Source organism: Nuphar pumila, chromosome 1 (assembly GCF_984573655.1).
Source record: "Nuphar pumila chromosome 1, dmNupPumi1.hap1.1, whole genome shotgun sequence".
Lineage (NCBI taxonomy): Eukaryota > Viridiplantae > Streptophyta > Magnoliopsida > Nymphaeales > Nymphaeaceae > Nuphar > Nuphar pumila.
This window is the reverse complement of record NC_143249.1, coordinates 64,040,629-64,059,685: the sequence shown is the minus strand read 5'-3', so window position 1 is coordinate 64,059,685 and position 19,057 is coordinate 64,040,629.

Below are 19,057 nucleotides of genomic sequence, written 5' to 3'. Positions count from 1 at the left end.
CAGGTCCAACACCTGAAATCCCCATAAAACGGGGTCAGAACCACTGATGGTCTGGTAAGTATGCAGTCATACATCCATTCAACTCAAATACAATAATGACCACTCAGGGTCGCAATGCGCAATAACGACGCTCAAGCCTCCAAGACTTAGCGTATATCGCAAGAGCCTCCTCAGGGCTATGAGTTGAACATCCGCTCGAGTCTTCATGACTTAGAGCAAGCCTTTTCAGGGCTGTGATTTGAATAGCCGCATAAGTCTCCACGACTTAGCCATGACCTCTTTCGGGTCTCAAAGTGATGTCTAGCTCAAGTCTTCATACTTGGCACATCCGTATCCCACGCATCTAAGGACAACTCCTCGAGCTTCGCTTAGTCGTGCGGATACATCACGGGTCTTTGCCCAGTCGGTCCAGTAGTATACCGAACATGACACCTTCACAAAGGTTATGCAGGACTGACTCAACACGTCATCCACTCATACATTCAAAGCATCGCTGTACCTAGAACTAATGCATTGTTTGATAATTAACCGCTCCCGCCTTTGGTACACAGGTAGAGCTATTGTCCGGGCATCAACGCGACGTTCTGGGGGTTGATTATTCTATGTATTTTAGATACCCCAGAGGCCTGTTGACCCTATCCATAGTAGGGCAGTGTGTTTCAACTGGGAGAATCCTACTAGGCCCATATTCGGATGCATCCTCTACTTGCAGTAGTTGGGTTCAACCCTTAGATCTTAAGGATAACCACGACCCCAAAACCCATGAGTGACTGAGGCCATCGTGGACTCTATCAGGTCCAAAGTAAAATACATGTCACTCAAGGCTGTACCATCACTGTCATTCCACAGTGGGCATAATTCCTGAAGGGGTCTGCCAGTCTTACAATTACTTGGACAGAATCTGCATGCAATTTAGGCAGCCCGTGCTTTCAGCACTACGGGAGTATGTACCCGACCCCATTCAGTCTTCCCCAACACAGTCATTACTGAGGGGGTACCCCTAACACGATTTTCAACCGCGGGGTATGTGCGACCTTAAGTCTTATTCATATGCATGCAGAACACCGCTCTTTGGCACTTCGGCCACCACGAGCATCACACCTCTTTGGGTGGAAACAACACACTCTGGCTCTTCGGCCCTTACGAGTCTGGTTGTGTAACCGTTCTCAATGAGCATGCATATGACTTGATCTAAATAGATCGGCTACTCGGCGTATTTTTACGCAACGAGTCCAACCTAGCCAAGGCGCAACCTCTACTCCGGCTCAGCGGCCCTTACGAGCAAGGTGCCCTTGCAGGCACAAGGATACGAGCCGATCTGGCATCGTTCCATCAACGGACATCATTATGCCGTTCCATTGGTTCCGGCAGCTCTTCTGCCAACCATTTCGTCAGCACCTCCCCTGCTCTACCGGCAGTGGTGCGACGAACCCTTCTACGTTGTAGAGGGCAAACCATGAACTGGGTAGCACTCTGCTATATGTCAGAGTATCCTGCTACGTTCTTTCTGAGCTATTCATAGCTTCTTCAGAAATTTCAGCAGCACTTCCTCTCTTTTACGGAGAAAGCGTGCGTTTCTTTTATCCATTTCAGCGGCATCTCCCCTCTTTGGTAGGAAATCGCCACGCTTAATTCGGGAAATGGATGTGCACCGTTGTGCGTACTTTGCATCCATCAAGGTTGCAGGAACCCTTGGCCATAGCCAGGCCATACGAAATTGACTTAGTCATTACGTAAAGAGCATTTTGCCAAAAACCGAAGCCTTTCCAATAGGGGCTTCATTCGTCAAGCAGAATCTTGAACGAGGAGCGGTCAAGGAATCGCATGGGCGATTTGGAGTTGATCTCCATTTGAACGCTCATTTATGCGCTATATATGTAGTATAAGCAGAAGCCTGTGCTTTATACAGCGGCGGCGTAAAGAAATGCATATACTATTGTTCAGGGTGTGTAACTGAACGAAATATTCTACATATATAACAAAGCAGAAGCCTTGGCATCGTTCGACGCGACGGCGTAAGTAAAGACATTGCAGAAAGCAGGAGCCTTGGCATCGTTCGACGCGACGGCGTAAGTAAATGCATAATCGGAAGTGCAGTAATCGGAAGTGCAGAAAACAGGGAGCCTTGGCATCATACGACGCGACGGCAAAGGTAAATTACATAGCCTGTGCGATATAAGACGCGTCGGCAGAATCAGCAGATATACACCTAGATCTGTATCCAACGATAGTTACGAGGCGAGCGAGTGAACACCGAAGTGTCCTAGAGGGCTCAACCAAGAACTAGGGTGAGATACTATTTTTGAAGAACGCATATACTGCGCATTCGAACATATATATCCGACGATAGTTACGAGGCGAGCGCGTGAACACCGAAGCGTCCTAGAGGGCTCAACCAAGAACTAAAGCAAGATACTACTTCAGAAAGTATATTCTATATACAAACAATCAACTACTTGAGAGAGATGGATCAACGAAGCGAACTTACTTCAAATCGTGGAAGAAACGGCTCCGGGTTGCTTCTTTGGCTTCGAGCCTTCCTTCGAGAGGTCAGACTAAGTCAGATGAAGCTGACTTAGTTGAGAAAGAGGTAGAGCAGGTCAAGCTACTCAACCTAAGTGGTTTGAACCTAACAGGGTTCAATCCAAGTCAACTGGGTTCAGCAGGTTCGAACTCAGCTCAAGTAGGCTAAGTCTGGGTTCAGAAACCCAAACCGGAATTAGGACTAAAAAGGACTTTGACTTTGACTTTAAACCCAACTAGGTTCAAGTCAAGTCAACTGGGTTTGGACCAGGTCAAGTGGGTTCAGACCCAGGTCAGGTGGGTTAGGACCAGGTCAGGCAGGCTCAGGCTAAGTCAGGCAGGCTCAGACCAGGTCAGGTGGGCTCAGGTGGGCTAGGCTAGGTAGGGGAGGTTTAGGAGAGAGAGAGAAGGCAAGAGAGAGAGGGGGGGTCGATTTTTATGAGAAGAGAGAGAGTGGGGAGGGCTATTTATAGCCCAAGCCCACCTCCTCTTGGGTTTTTCCATGCCCAAACTACCCCCTTGGCTTCTTTTTAATTCCAAGAGGTTCCTTGGTGTGGGGCCCACTTGGATATTCCATGGGATATTTTTGTGGGTCCCACCAGATATTTTCTGAGGAATATTTCTGTGGGTCCCACCAATATTTCCGTGGGTCCCGCAAGAATTTCGGGTTTCCGGCGATTTTTTCCGAAAAATTCTGAGTACGCCATTTTCTTCGTATTGACGTAACTAAGAAAGTTGGCTCGTACGAATCTATTGATTTCGTTTAGTTAGGAAGTTATGGCTTCCCGAGTGTTTGAGCATATATTCGCGATTCGACGAATATCCTAAGTATAACTGGCTCGCAGGAATTGATTCGTTTTGCATTCTGAGAAGAAATGCTATTTTTACCGGTAAATGCCTCATGAATTTTATTCAGATATTTTCTGAAAAATTGCGGGTCTTACAAAAACCTAAAAAAATCAGAAAAAGTTACAAGAAAACGACTGACTTTCGAACTTTTTTAGATCTTTTTAAAACAATTTTTCTGAAAACCTCATTTTCATAACCATTTTTCAAAAAGTTCCATAAAAAGGAAGCCTCCTTTTGGAAAAAGCAGAGAATTCCTAACGAACCCTTCCCGCGCATGCTCTCTCTTAATGCACCACCGTTGATCTTCCAACAGCCTCCCCTCTCTCTCAGCCTTCAATCAACAACGACCTCCATTCGCGAACCCTCCACAGCGCCTTTAAGAAGAGGCCTCCTAGTTTCTTCTCGGCATCCCTTATTTTCCTGGAGATTGATCTTTCTGCAAGAACGCCTATTCACCCATTATTTTCATTGAGATCGGCTTTTTCCCTTCAAGCATCCCTTATCGGCATCTCTCCTACCATCCATCAGTTTCATTGTTTTTTTTTGGAAGACATCGAGCTCCTTGACATCCATCGCAATCCACCAATTTTTCCATTAATCATCGAGTTTTCCCTTCTGGAGTGGAGCCACCCTCACACCGAAGGAAGTCTATCGGACCTCTGCAGCAATCGTTTCATAAACATTCCTCACTCTGCACATATTGCTTTGGTTTTTCTCTGACTGACGGAAGAGGGCATATCTCAGTGCAGGAATTTCCAGTAAATCGGTAAGAGCTCCTCTTATTTCCTGTTGTAAATTGTGTGTTCTTCATTCACTTTGATTCCTTTTATTGATTATTACCAAAGCACACCTATGACCCTGATGTTTCTTACAACAAGATCGGATCATATATTGTGCGATAATGACAGGAATCTCCGGATTCCAATATCCCCTTCCTTCACTTCGATCTTGATTTTTTACTCTAATGGCCTATTTACGCTGGATTTCATGTTTATGTTTTGATCTCCTGTTATCACCCTTCACTTGAACCCCCACCCAGCTAATTTTCATATAATAAGATGGGTTCAACGATTAGTGGCCATGACAACAGACCGTGATCCATCATTAGCCCCATCCTGTGAGCGCCTATATTTTTCTCATAATATTCTTTCCTCCCCTCTTTATGAAGCCAGCACTCTGCTTTAAGTTTCCACATGATCTGTTGCTTTCCTTTTCTTGCTTTCCTTCTCTTTTTGCAAATTCCTGTTATGTACTATCTTATGAATTCTGTTATTCAATGTTTGCATGATATATCCACTGTTAAGCACTAATCTATCAGGCCCCCTTAGAGCCGTTTTTTTTTTTTTTTTCTCTTTTTCCTCTTATGAAAGTGTACATTGGTCACCTTATGCCAAGCACCTTGCATAGAAGTAGTGTAGATATCCAATATATGGCATTGTATATGGTCTAGCGTATCTATTTCTATGACTAATTACAATCAAGTTGGTGTAACGCTTATCTGGAAAGGATAAAGAATAGTACATTTTCTGCTGGAATTTGTGGGGTGTTCGAATATCTCTGCTTCAAGACAGTTACATTACCACGGCAAGTGAGGTTTTGCAGGAGATGGAGTACTTTTTCTGTAAAGAGGTTTAGTTTTCTTTTCTTACGCTATGGCCTAGGTGCCGTGAGGCTACCCCAACTGCTGCTGCAGGTGGCTATAGTGCAACACACTCATGTGAGGTGGTGGAATCATTTTATTTCAGGCCAATGAAAAATGGTTTATTAAGAGTCAGGTTACTCCTTAATTCTTCAGATATTTTCCATTCTATTTCTTTTGGGGAAATGTACATAGCGTCTGATCATATTATTTCCTATATTTGCATCGTGAATCCGGCTTATTAAACCCTTGTTTTGCTTAAATTCCCACCTCTGTTTCATTCATTTAGTCCATTAGAAACTACATTTAAGACCATCACTACATCTTACTAAGCCTAGCCCTCTGTACCTTTTTTTTTTAGCTATAGATGCTTTTGAGCATTCTGTGTTTTAAGCCTTCAGCAGCTTTCTGTATTTTTCACATTATCACCATTTCATTTTTTTCTAGCTATGCTGTTTATTTCTGAAACATTGTTTCCCTCGTTAACATGTATATCCTCGTTATGTCTAGTTCATTAGCTATCCCTGGTTATAACCAGTAGATATTCTCCAGAATTCTCTTTTAAACCCATCCCCTAGATGATGACCTTATCAATCAGATTCAATACAGAACCTGTCTTCATCGATGGAGGATGAGAAAATTGTTGATGGCATGGATGATGTCTTAATCAAATTGATCTAAAGGCCTTCCAATTATAATTAATTGTCTTTTCCTTTTGAGTCTAAAGTTGTTGTGCTATCTTCTTGAACATCCAAAGTAGTAAATTCTGCAAATAAGGGAGGAATGTTCCAACTCCTGAAGCCTGGTGGTTGGGAAACCTCATTAACCTACTTACAGCAAGGAAGAAGTTAAAATAACGGCACTGCTTTAGCTGCCAATACTGTGGCTTCAGCCTTTTCACCAAAAGATTCTGCATAAAGAAATCGGAGGTATATCAAGGCATAAAGATGTGCCACTTGGAACCCACTGTTCCAAATGCTCCACCCCCCCCCCCTCTCACAGTCTTCATCACAAGCAAACAATGAGTTGATATCCAAATTAGTTAATGTGACTCTGTCACCTACATCAAAGATTACCGGCTCACCAGCAGCTAGGTGGAAGACAATTAGAAAGCCAGTCAACAAGAGCTTGCAAAGTTCTGTGATGTCACATTCCATACGCCTTGCTGTTGTCGCAAGTGTTGCCTATAACCATTTCCCCTCCCACAGTGACTGTGTCTAACTGTCTCACTGACTGTAATTCATAGCCCTCTCCACCAACATCTAAGACCCCTCTCACTGAAAATCAATTTCCTATCAAAATTTTGTGTATGATATGGTTCCTGTAGGTGGCAAAGAACCCTATAGGAATTCCTGGACATCCAGTGGCAGAATGTTAAGCCATAGCTGCAGGTATTTTTCAAATCGCCTACTCCTGCCCTCTTTATCCATTCTATCAGCACTTGTGTACGTTACCATCTCAATAATACATTTACCACTTCACTTATTATATGCATAGGGCACACCTACTGCCCCTTTTAGTTGCAATAATGGAGTTGAGATTATCCCACTCAATGATGTAGAATATGTTGGAGAGGCTTTGATCCTACCTGCAGAATTTTGTAAATGTTGTTACAATTCCAGATTTAGGAAATTTTAGGTGTTTTAGCTGCAAGGTTTTCATATATCTCATATTTTATTATCCAAACATATACATATATATATGTAAGCATGTTGATATGTATGTCATTTTTTTCTTCCCATTATAAACATCTTGCTATATGAGCCTTTCTACCATTAACATCCATATGATATATGTGATCTTCTTTCTCTTTTCATTACTAATCAGGTTGTTTTGCAGGAAATATGTGGATAAAGTTATCATTTGAAGTTGTAAAATTAATTTCACATGTTGTAATAGCTAGATTTGAATGAGAATTTACATTTCCTGCTTTAGGTAGAATGAATGAACATTGTAAATATCATTGAATTACTTGTTTTTCATGCATTCTCCTTCATTTTGCCTTTATTTTTCAAAACTCTCACAATGGTGAAACACGAATGGCACATGCACCATTTCGTAAGAGATAATAAATACTAAGTTGATGATCCACATCAATGGCCATAGTCAGGGTGTGGACAAAAATTTAGCATTTTATCTTTTACAAAATAACACTGGATCCATTTTCAAAATTCATCATGTTTTCCATAAATATTTTCTTCTTTTATCAGAATTTAACTTAAAATTGACTCAAAATATATACCAATGGCCATAGTCAGGGTATATTGAGGGTTAATTTCATTTTAAATTCTATAAAAGCACCAAAAGGGTATTTTATCCTTCATTTGAATTTAGATATGACTATTATATAATACATTCAATGACCATAGTCAGGAGTGTATTATATCATTAATCTTATTTAAATTCACTTGAAGAAAGAAATACAATTTTCAAATCCAATTTCAAACTTATTCAAATCCATTCATCATATAGGATAGAATTGCATCATATTTTCAAAAATTTCCTTTTCAAAGTTCCAAGTGATTCTTCTTCTTCATTTCTCAGCTCAAATCTTATTCTATCTCATTTTCAAGATTCAAAAATTCAATTTCAAAGTTCAATTTAACTTTGAAGTTATCTTCTGATCCTCTTATCTTCAATCAAGGTTTGGATTTGAATCTCAAAAATTTTAAATTCAATCTGGGTTTTCAAAACCCAGATCCATCATTAAAGGTCCCCCTTTGGGCTTCCAGAATCCAAATATAGACCCAAATCCAAAGTTAGATCAACTTGGATCCAGTTTTCTAAATATAATTCTACTTTTGGAACTCAGATTACAGATCCAAATGTCAATTCTAAGATCCAGAGTCCAAATTCTACTTTGGATCTAAAACTTCAGATCCAAATCCTTTCTAGGATCCAGAACCCAATTCACTTTGGATCTCAGGCTTCAGATCCAAATCCTTTCTAGGATCCAGAACCCAATTCACTTTGGATCTCAGGCTTCAGATCCAAATCCTTTCTAGGATCCAGAACCCAAATTCTACTTTGGATCTCAGACTTCAGATCCAAAATCCATTCTAGGATCCAGACCCCCATTCTACATTGGATCTCAGATTACAGGTCCAAATTCCACTTAGGATCTAGATCCCCATTTTACTTTGGATCTCAGACTTCAGATCCAAATCCACCTTAGGATCCAAAAACCAACTTTACTTTGGATCTCCGACTTTAGATCTCAATTCCATCTTGGATTCCAAATCTTGAATCTGATTCCATTCAAAATTCCAAATCCAAATTCCACTTTAATTCCAATCCTTAAAGCCAAATTCCATTTTCATTCCAGATTTCAAATCAAGCTTCCATTTTAGATCCTAAATTCAAAATTCAGCTTTGAACTCTATTCAGAGTCCAGATCTTAGATTCAGATTTCATCTTGAAAATCCAAACTTCTAAAAATCAATTCCATTTCTCAATTTTATTCAAATTTCCCAAATTTCACCTTTTCTCGTGATTCAATTCCATTTTCATTTCTATTCTGATTCAAAGTTTATTTATGACTTTGAAAATTCCTTTTATCTCAAAGTTTCAAAGATCATTTTTCAAATCCAGATTCATATTCCCAAGCTCTTGATTATTCTAAAAACTTAGAACTTTAATCCTAAGTTCTAAAATCATTTCTTCACTTTATCAGATTCACCTCAGAAACACTTGGGAATTCTTCAAAAACATTTCAAAAAGAGCATACATCATTGCATTTGCACAAGCATGATTCTTTGTGCATCTAGACTTAGAATGATTTCTTAGATAATTTCTTAGCAAAGCAAAAGGCATTAATTTGACCCTTGGTTCGATTACCCCTGGTAAAGGCGCCAGGAACGGTCGAACCTCGTACCGACGAGCGGATCCCGTCTCCCAGTTTTCCCGCAAATATTTCAAAAACGGAGGCGAGTTATTTCAAATATTTTCAAAATTAAGGTCAAGTGAGACCCGCAAAAGAATTTCTCTTCTCTTCACTTCTTTCTTTTTCTCTTCTCCCTTCTTTTCTCTCTTTTATTTTTCTCCCTTCAAAAAGGAGGAAAATAGAGGTTAGAAAGGAAAAGAGAAGGAAGAGAGAGAATATTACGAGAGAGGAAAAATTTTTGCGATGATCACAGATTTGGCGACCGTGATGGGACCCGTCTCCGTCCGGTCGAATTATGCCTTTTTCCTTTGCTTTGATATTTTCTAAGTTTTTTTTATATATGTCAGCTTCATTTCCATGCAAACCTTAGGAGCCTAGATTTTGTCCTAAAGCTGACATCATTGCATATAGGATTTAAGTATGGTTTGGTAGGACCATATTGAGGAGATTATTCCATGCTCACATTAGACTTAGGTTTGAAATACAACTCTCCTCAATTTTTAGGGATTGAATGCAAACAATGTATGCAAGTGTATGCTTCTTTTCACTTTAAATCTATCTCTTTAGGACTTGCATTAGAGCCATCTGATTTCTTGCATGTTGAGCATTTTTTGAAAAATTCCTTACCTATATTGTCCCGGTCTTCATGTTGCTGGGCTGTCTCACTAAACCATAGTTCGGGAGAGAGCCTCACAACTGGACCACTTATTTGGGTTCGCGCCCCCCTACCACGTAACTAAGGGCCATAGTCCGAGGTATATCGGTAGGTGCTCAAGGATGTTGGGAAGCCATTACCTTAGAACCGGAGAAATACTTCTATGCCACGTACTTCGAGCTTCGGCTTGGGTATATTGGCATATCTTGATTGGAATTAGATGATTTGAACCCTAGAGTTAGGATTAAGGTCCTACAAGCCATTTCAAATATTGCATTTAGAGTCGGCCTTTAGAGAGTGCTGTATGCGCATCCTTGTTTGTGCAGCTTTAGTTGTATGATAATGCTCTTATTCTCTCATATATATGTATCAAACCTTTTTTTCAAAAACCCTGGGTGTATTATTCAAAACTTACCCTTATTTTCAAAAACCCCAGGTGTATATTTCTATCTACCTACATTTCTTTTCTCTTTTAGATCAAATTTACTTCAAAACCCTGGAAAGTTTCTTTAAAAAAATTTTCTCAAACTTTTAAAATCTCCAGGTTTGATTCTTCAAGGGTCTATCCATAAGTCCTGCATTCTATCTAATTCTCCTTATTTTCTTCTTTACCCCAGTATCATTTCAATGGCGTCTGATTCTCTCGATGTTGTCTTTCCCCGAGATCATGTCTTCTATCAGATTCAGGATGGATCCCCGAATCAGCGGGTCATCCAGTCTCGTCCTTTCTTCCCTCGGTGGTATTATTCTTGGTTCACCACCTTCTCACGTATGTTCCCAGACCACTTGGATGATTGTGGGTTGAAGATGGCATCAGCGGTAGGCAAGCGAACCATCAACGGAGCTCTGATTCAAGCTATGGCCGAACGATGGAATCCACGTACCTGCACATTCTGGTTTCCTTGGGGAGAGATGACTCTATTGATGGATGAGTTCATTGATATTATGGGATTGCCCGAACCAGCCGGTCAGCCAGATGATCCTGTCGAGCAGTAGTTTTTGATCAACATCAAAGGGGTAGATGCTTGAGAAGCCTTGGCCAGAGCAACAGGAAGCAGATCCTGGCCTCTCATGGAGATTGATGGGAATCAATTTATCGACCTGTTTGAACTATATTGCAAGTACGGGGCCTACGAAGAGGTTGACACTCTGTCTCGAGCAGCGAAAGATATAATTCAACATGCCATGATCCTGTGCACTGTGGGGTTAGCTTTCTTCCAAGATGGTCAAAATTTCATAGATATCAGAGTTGCCCAGCTCTTTCGAAGATGGAGAAATAAACAGACCCGCCAACTTTCAGTTTCCATGGCCGCATTAGCCTTCCTTTACAAAGGCTTGACTCGATTTGCCCTCGGACAGACCATTTTGGTAGAAGGGTGCACTTACGCCCTGCAGTCGTGGTTCCTGCGACACGTTCCCTCGAAGGCCAGTTCTTTCAGGTTCAACAGTAAGCAGCCAAAGACAGTCATCCAATGCCGAGACCTGATTGAGAAGCTGCATCAGGAGGAGATTACTTGGGATTTCTTTGACAGAAGGGAGACTGTTCCTCGATACACTTATGCACGTGACAAGCGCTACAAGTTGATGGGCCCTTTCTTTTGTGTTGATTATCAACCAGAACGATGTCTGAGGCAGTTTTCGCAGCGGCAGGTTCGTGCCAACACCCGCTTCCCGACAGGCAACGTGCCAGAATTCAACCTGCAGTCGGATCAGTGGTCTGGGGCATATCATGTCGCTAAATATACCTGGGACTCCTTTATTTCTCTGTCTGTATTTCCTGGACCAAATGTATCATCTGAATATTGAGAGTGGTGGCAAACTGTCTGCCCACCCTCTCTTTGTCTTTGAATGTTAAAATCAATAAAAATTACTTTTTGGCCAAAATTTTATTTCTTGTATTTTTGTTTATAGCACAAATAGTCACAAATTTTTGGTGACGACCTCATCCCGGGTAAATGGGACATTCCTCCTACCTTGTCTTCAAAAATATTTTCTCATGGTTGACGACCTCGCCTAGGTAACAAGGCATATTTCTCTGTTATCACCAAATGGTAACACAATTATCACAAAGCGTGTGATGACCCAATCCCGGGTAATGGGGATAATCTCTTGAAATTGTCTACCGAAATCCTTCATTCTTTTTCTTCAAAAAGTTATAATTTTCAGAAAAATCTCCTCCATACTCTAACCATTCCCATATTTCTACAGGAAAACTTTGGCATCTGAAAATGGTTCAGACAAGGACTGGTAAGCAGGCTGCTCAACAGCACAGTGACAGCGAACCAGAGGAGGTGAATTCTCCCAGAAATTCCCAAAGGCATGACTCGGGGGATGAGAGCGATGTTGATCCAGCCATGTACCGGGTTTTTCAAAAAATGATGACTAAGATGATGGCTGAGCAGGCCAAAGCTGCTCCCAAGAAGGCAGCTTCTAAAAGTAAAGCTAAAAAAAGGCCCATGAAAAAGCCCGTTAGGATCAGCAAGCAGAAGAAACAACGTGACAATACTTCTGAGGATTCCGGGTCAGCAGGAGAAGTCTCTGAAGAAGAAGAGTAGTTGATCTACATTCCGAAGCACCTGCGGTAGTCGAAGAGGCCAGTGGAAGAGCCAGTGTCAGTAAACAAGCCCAAGTATGGGGCCCCCGCAGAGGATTCAATTCAAGCTTTGACCAAGATAGTCAAGGACCTGCAAATCCGTGACAAAGGAAAGAGGTCATACACCAGGCAGGACTTCTATCTCGGCTTAGAAGGAGACAAGGATCTGGAGAACCTCCCCCAGAAATTCATCAATTTTGATGGAACCGGCGATCCAAAAGCCCATCTTGCAATGTTTTTCGCAGAATGTGCCCGGTTCAGTGAAGATAACTGCGCCCTTTTCCTTTGTTTTCCCCGCAGCCTGGACGGGATAGCAGCGAAGTGGTACGTTGAACACGTCAATCCCATCGAATTGAGGGATTTCGACAAAGTTGTTAATATGTTTGTTGAACGCTTCCTGTTCAACACAGAGGCTCTGCCTACCCTGAACCACTTATGCAACCTCAAACAGGAGCCCAATGAGAAGGCCAGGGATTTCATCCATAAGTGGAGGAGCATTTGCAATAAGATGAGGAATCCCATTTCTGAGGAGCATGCCCTCCAGGTCATCCTTAACAATTTTTGTCAGCCTCTAAAAAGTCTCCTTTTTCCTTATCCCTCCAAATCCTTCATCGAACTAACGGAGCGAGCAGAATGACTCGAAATGGGGGTAGAAAATGGGATGTATGAAGGTGTTTCTTCGGCCAAGAACATCCTAGACCCAAAGAAAAGGCCCATTTTACCTACTCAGCTGATATCCCCGAAGACCATCAGGGCAGTAGCAGTAAGAATGACAGCGGCGGTGGCACGAGGCCCGAGCAGAACAGAGGCAGAAAGGGGAAGTTCTTCAAAAACAATGACAAGTCTCTCCCAACCGGTCCTCAACAAAAAAGGGACTTTCAAGAAAAACCAAAACACATCAATTGGAGCAAGGATAGGAAGTTCACTCCTTTGGACCAGCCTCTGGAGAAAGTGCTGGAATACCTGCTGTCCCATGGGATGGTGAAGTTGCTCCAAATTGCAGACCCTCCAGTATTCATGGGGAAATACAGAGAGCAGTACTGCAAATTTCATAAAGCCATGGGGCATGATACTGAGCACTGCTTCGTCTTGAAGCATTTGGTCCAGGACTGTATCGACAAAAGCATCCTCATAGAAGATGAAGATGAGGGCAAAATGGAAATTTTATCTGCTCCATTCCCAAAGCATTCAGCATCAACCATCTCAGAATACTCTTTCCTTCCACAGAGTCATATACATCCGTGCTCTAGTGAAGAGCTAAAACTCCAGCATCAGGTAATGGTTCTACATCAGGATCAGCCTATGTCTCAGAAAATGGATATCTTCTCACTTCTTGACCAAGTAAGTGTACCAGTCAAGGATGAAAGAATTCTAATCTTCCCAAAGAGCTTTCTTAAGAAAGAAGCCTGCACAGAGAAGGCAGAAACCTCTAAAGCAGCAGAGAAACAGGCTGATGATTTCCAGAAGCCAATTACGGCACTCTCCAATATTTCCATCTTCGAATTAACTCATGATTCTCCCAAGCATCAGGAAAAGTTGGATGATCTATTAAGAAAGATCAAGGTAAAGCCGAACACCATGCCCGAAGATTTGGCACAAATAGTAAATCAGGCAATGACCAACGCGCCTATTACCTTCTCTGATGAGGATTTGCCTAAGCCTCATTCATTCCACAACAATGCACTGTACATCGTAGTCAGGATCAGGGGCATGACTGTCCCGCACGTACTTGTTGACGGGGGCAGCAGTTTAAATATTTGCCCAGAAATGACAGCAAAAGCCTTGGGATTGAAGGAAGAAGAGTATGTGCCTGATCCCATCACCATCTACGGCTTTGATAATCACGGGCAGACTGCCAACGGCAAGATCTTCCTGGAAATTTTTATTAACTACTCAGTACACACGGTGCTATTCCATGTCGTCAATGTACCGCCAACTTACAATCTGTTGTTGGGACGAACATGGATCCACAATGCCAATGCCGTTCCATCAACTCTCCACCAGTGCATCAAGTGGTCCAAGGGTGGAATGATCACTACCATTTTGGGCGAAGATCCTGAAGAAAGGCTGCCACAGCCTATGATTCCTCGTCCAACATTCACAGCTGATATTCCAAGCATCCGAGAAGCGGATGAGATCAATCTCAGTGACAGTCTAGAGATGCTGAAACTGAAAGATGTCATGGAAGAGGAGAATGTTGCAGCTACGGTCCAATGGCAGGGACCTTGTTTCTTCAAGTTAGGAGGACGCATTGATTACGCCTCCTTCAAAGATTATCCTTTATTCCCTCAGTTCTCCAAAGCAAGAAAGGGATTTGATCTGTTGATCAAACACGGATATCAACCATTCCGAGGCATGGGGAAGGATGGAGACGGCATGATAGAGCCCATCATTCCAGTTCAGCACTCAAACAGTTCAGGGTTGGGGTTCACCGGCCAGGATTCCAGTAAGAAGACCATTTTTGTTAGAGGAAGCCAATAAAAAGATGATGCCTCAGTTTTCCTGCTTTTCTGCTCTCATTTCTTTGTTTACATCTTGTAGGGACAATACAGTCCCATCTTTTGTCAATGTCTTGTAAATACTTTGCTTCAATCAATGAAAGATCAATCTTTTTCCTCATATTCAGGCATTTATCATTCCTTCTTATGCTTTGTCTATGTCATTGTTCTTTTCTTTATACAAAAATTTGATTTGGCTCGTACTTTCTCTTAAACAACCTTTCTTACATTTTCAGGACTATTAACTCCTGAATCAATGACAAGATTTGTTATCAATCCCAAGTATCTAAAATTGGCAAGGTTTCCTGAGATGAAAGACAGAGCAGAAGTCAGTCAGGCAGCAGAACAGACTGAAGAGCCAGCCGAATTTGATTCCACCATTCAGGAATTGCCAGAATTTGCTCACATTCAGAAGCAAGATGAACCATCGTCGTTGGTTCAAGATCCAACTGAGGATATCAACATTGGGTCGGAAGATGATCCGAAAATTCTCAAAATCGGGTCGAGTCTAAGCGAAATTGAAAAAGCAAGACTCATCCAATTCCTTAAGAAGCATCAGGAAGTATTTGCCTGGACTTATGAAGATATGCCAGGATTGGATATCAAGCTGGTTGAGCATCGACTCAAGTTGAAACCAGAAGCCAGACCAATCAAGCAGAAACTGAGGAAGTTAGACCCTCGAATTGAGCAGCAAGTCAAGGAAGGACTTGAAGATTTATTGAAAGCAGGCTTCATCCGAGCCATTGATTATCCAGATTGGTTGGCAAACATCGTGGCTGTCCTTAAAAAGAACGGAAAGGTTCAGATTTGCATCGATTTCAGGGATCTCAATAAGGCCACCCCGAAAGATGATTATCCACTTCCTAATATTGACCTATTGATCGATAGCACTGCAGGTCATGCCATGTTTTCTTTTATGGACGGATATTCAGGCTATAATCAGATCAAGCTGGCCGTTCGTGATCAGTCCAAGACTTCATTTACTACACCATGGGGTACCTTTTGCTATACAGTCATGCCATTTGGGCTCAAAAATGCCGGAGCAACCTATCAAAGGGCAATGGCTGTTATTTTCCACGATCAAATGCACAAGAATATGAATGCATATGTGGATGACATTTTGGTTAAGTCTAAAGAAGAAGAGGATCATCTCGATGCTCTTAGTCAAGTTTTTGAAAGACTTATTCTTTACAAATTAAGACTTAACCCTCAGAAATGTGTTTTTGGAGTGGAGTCGGGCAAATTACTCGGCTTCATTATCAGCAAGAAAGGAATCAAGGTGGATCCGGCCAAGGCAAAAGCCATCATTGATATGCCGCCTCCAACTAATCTCAGAGAACTGCGAAGCCTTCAAGGGCGTATTCAGTCTATTCGCAGATTCATCTCTAATCTGGCCATGAGATGCGAGCCTTTCAACCATTTGCTAAGAAAAGGAGTTAAATTTGAATGGGGATCAGAATGTCAGCTCTCGTTTGAGCGCATCAAGCAATATCTCCTTAATCCACCAGTTTTGAAGCCGCCTAAGTTGGGAAAGCCACTCCTACTATATATTTCTGTCAATCAGAATGCCTGTGGCGGATTTCTCGCGCAGTATGAAGAAGGCAGCCTGATAGAACACGCCATCTACTATGTGAGCAAAACTTTCATTGATTATGAAAAGAAGTATTCTCAGATGGAGAAAACCTGTCTAGCTTTGGTCTGGATGTGCCAGAATCTAAGACATTACTTGTTGGCTTCTGAAATCAAATTTCTGTCAAAGTTTAATCCTCTCAGATATATTCTTGAACAACCGTTTCTTACCGGACGGATCGCGAAATGGCAAGTCCTTCTGATGCAATATGACTTGGAGTATGTTTCTCAAAAGTCGATTAAAGGCCAAGCGATCGCAGATCAGTTGGCAGACTTCCCCCTGACTGAAGAGATTAAAGCAGAGGATGATTTTCCTGATGAGCACATGTAAACACCCCAAATTTTCACCCTCATCAAGTACTTACATTTCATGTGTCATTGCATATCATTGCATGCATTTTTGCATATCATTTCATCGCATTGCATAGCATTGCATGTCATCCCATATCATTTTCGAGATCCAACACTCTTGTTTTCAAAACATTCAATCCAGATTTGAGTTTTAAAACTTTTCTTTCAAAAACAATTTTAAAACTTGGGTTTTTATTCAACATTCTGTCATTTTCCAACCCTCGGGACCTTATATTTTGAAATACTTTCTTAGAAAACGATCTGGATTCATTTCAAACTCAATTTCAATTGATTTCAATTCTCAGATGAGACCCATTTAGGTGGTGTCGCTTCTGGATTCCTTCATTTATCAAAAATCTCAAAAATTTTAGAGTCCTAGTTGGATCAGGATTCTTTTTCCAGAATCCTAGTCGGATCAAAACTCTAATTTTCACTACCTTTTTACCTGTTTTTGAGAAGAACCTTTCAAAATCTTCTGTTTTGGCCAAAATTTCAGAGTCCTAGTTGGATCAGGACTCTTCTTCAAGAGTCCAGTCGGATCAGGACTCTTCTTCAGAGTTTCAATTGGACTGGGACTCTAATCTTTTACAACTATTTTTATCCATTTTCAATCAAATCTTTCAAAATCTTTCAAAATGAGTCAGAAACTCAGATTTTCAGTCAACACAGGACTCTGTTCAGAGAGTCCTAGTTGGATCAGGACTCTGATCCTGATTTCAATTTTGAGATAAATCTTTCAGAAATCTTTCAATCTACTAAAACTATTACACTTTTATCAAAGAATTTCAAAATTCTGAGATTTTATCTCAGAGTCCTGATCAAATCAGGACTCTGCCCTAGAGTCCTGATCGAAGTAGGACTCTATCCAAAATTGATTTTCTCACTTCATTTTCACTGGTTTTCAAAAGCTTTGCCCAAATTTCATCATTTTGCTTATCAGAAAGCCAAAATTCTTAGAGTTCTGATCGAATCAGGACTCTTTCTCAGGGTCCTAATTAGATCAGGACTCTGAACCAAAACTTCAATTTCATCATGTTTTCACTTGTTTTTCAAAATCTTCTCATTTGATTTCTGAAAAAATCCAAAAATTGGAGAGTCCTAGTTTAATTAGGACTCTGTCCCCAGAGTCTCAGTTGAATCAGAGCTCTGTTTTATTTCAATATTTCTTATTGTTTTCACTGTTTTGACAAGTTCTTTCATTTGTTTTTCAGAAAATACCAAAAATCTAGAGTTTCAGTCCGATCAGGACTCTGTCCCAGAGTTCTAATCCAGTCAGGAGTCTGTTTTTACTTTCATTTTTATTTATTTCCATTTGTTTTCAAAAATTAGGTCATTTTGCAGAGTCCAGTTGATTCAGGACTCTATTTTAGAGTTCGGTCGAGTTAGGAGTCTAACCTTGACTGTGTTTTTTGACTTATTTCATCAAATTTTGATAAAATCTTTCGAAAATTCTTCCATTTGAATTCTAAAAATCTAAAATCTCAGAGTCCTAAGAGTTCAGGACTCTAACCCGGAGTTCCAGTTCGATTAGAACTCTATTTTTAAAAATCTTGAATTTCAATTATTAATTTTAACCCCTTTTCAAAGCCATTTTCAGTGTTTATTTCAAAATTCTTCAAAACTCGATGTTGGCCCACTCAATTGGCACCATGTCCAGAGGAGTTCTAACCCAGTTATAACCCTATGCCATTTCAAAAATTCTAATTTCAAAGTTTACTTTTGAAAATCTTTTGAAAACTCCTTCAATTTCAAGTTTTAAAATCGCTTTTTGAAAAACTCAAGTAGGGCCCACTCGGGGTGGCGCCATATTCGAGTAAGTCAGGGCTAGACTAGGGTTAGTTAGTGTCTTGGTTAGTGTTAGAAGTTTAGAAGAGTCAAAACCATTTTGAAAAACTCATTTTTGAAAGTTAGTTTTTAAAACTAGTGTTTTTAAAGGTTTTTAAAGGTGTTTTAAAAAGCCAAATGTAGAAAATGCCAAGTGGCATTACATTTGGGGATTTTTTAGGAAAGTCTAGGGGTTAATTAGGCATTAGTTTAGATAATTTAGGCTAGGGGTAGTTAGGTCTTTCCACCCAAAAATCGCCCCCCCTTAGAGAGTCCAAAAAAATTTCAATTTCTTTTAATTTTTAACCTAATTTTTTATTATAAAAAGAGGCATAAGGGGGGTCGATTTTTCCAACTTGCTCTCCTTGGGATTCTTGGAGCTTCTCTCTCCTCTCCAGTCCTTCCTCCATTGCAGCCACCTCAAGGTAATTATTTTGTTTAATTTTTAGCTTTTATTTCATGTTTTTAATAGTTTTAAATCAATTTTAGCCATTAATACCTCCTATTTCATGGATTCAACCATGGTTTCACCTCAAGAACCATCAAGAATCAGCAAGAACAATCCAAGAAGGTGATCTAACCCTGTTTTATGTGATTTACAGGGATTTTAATC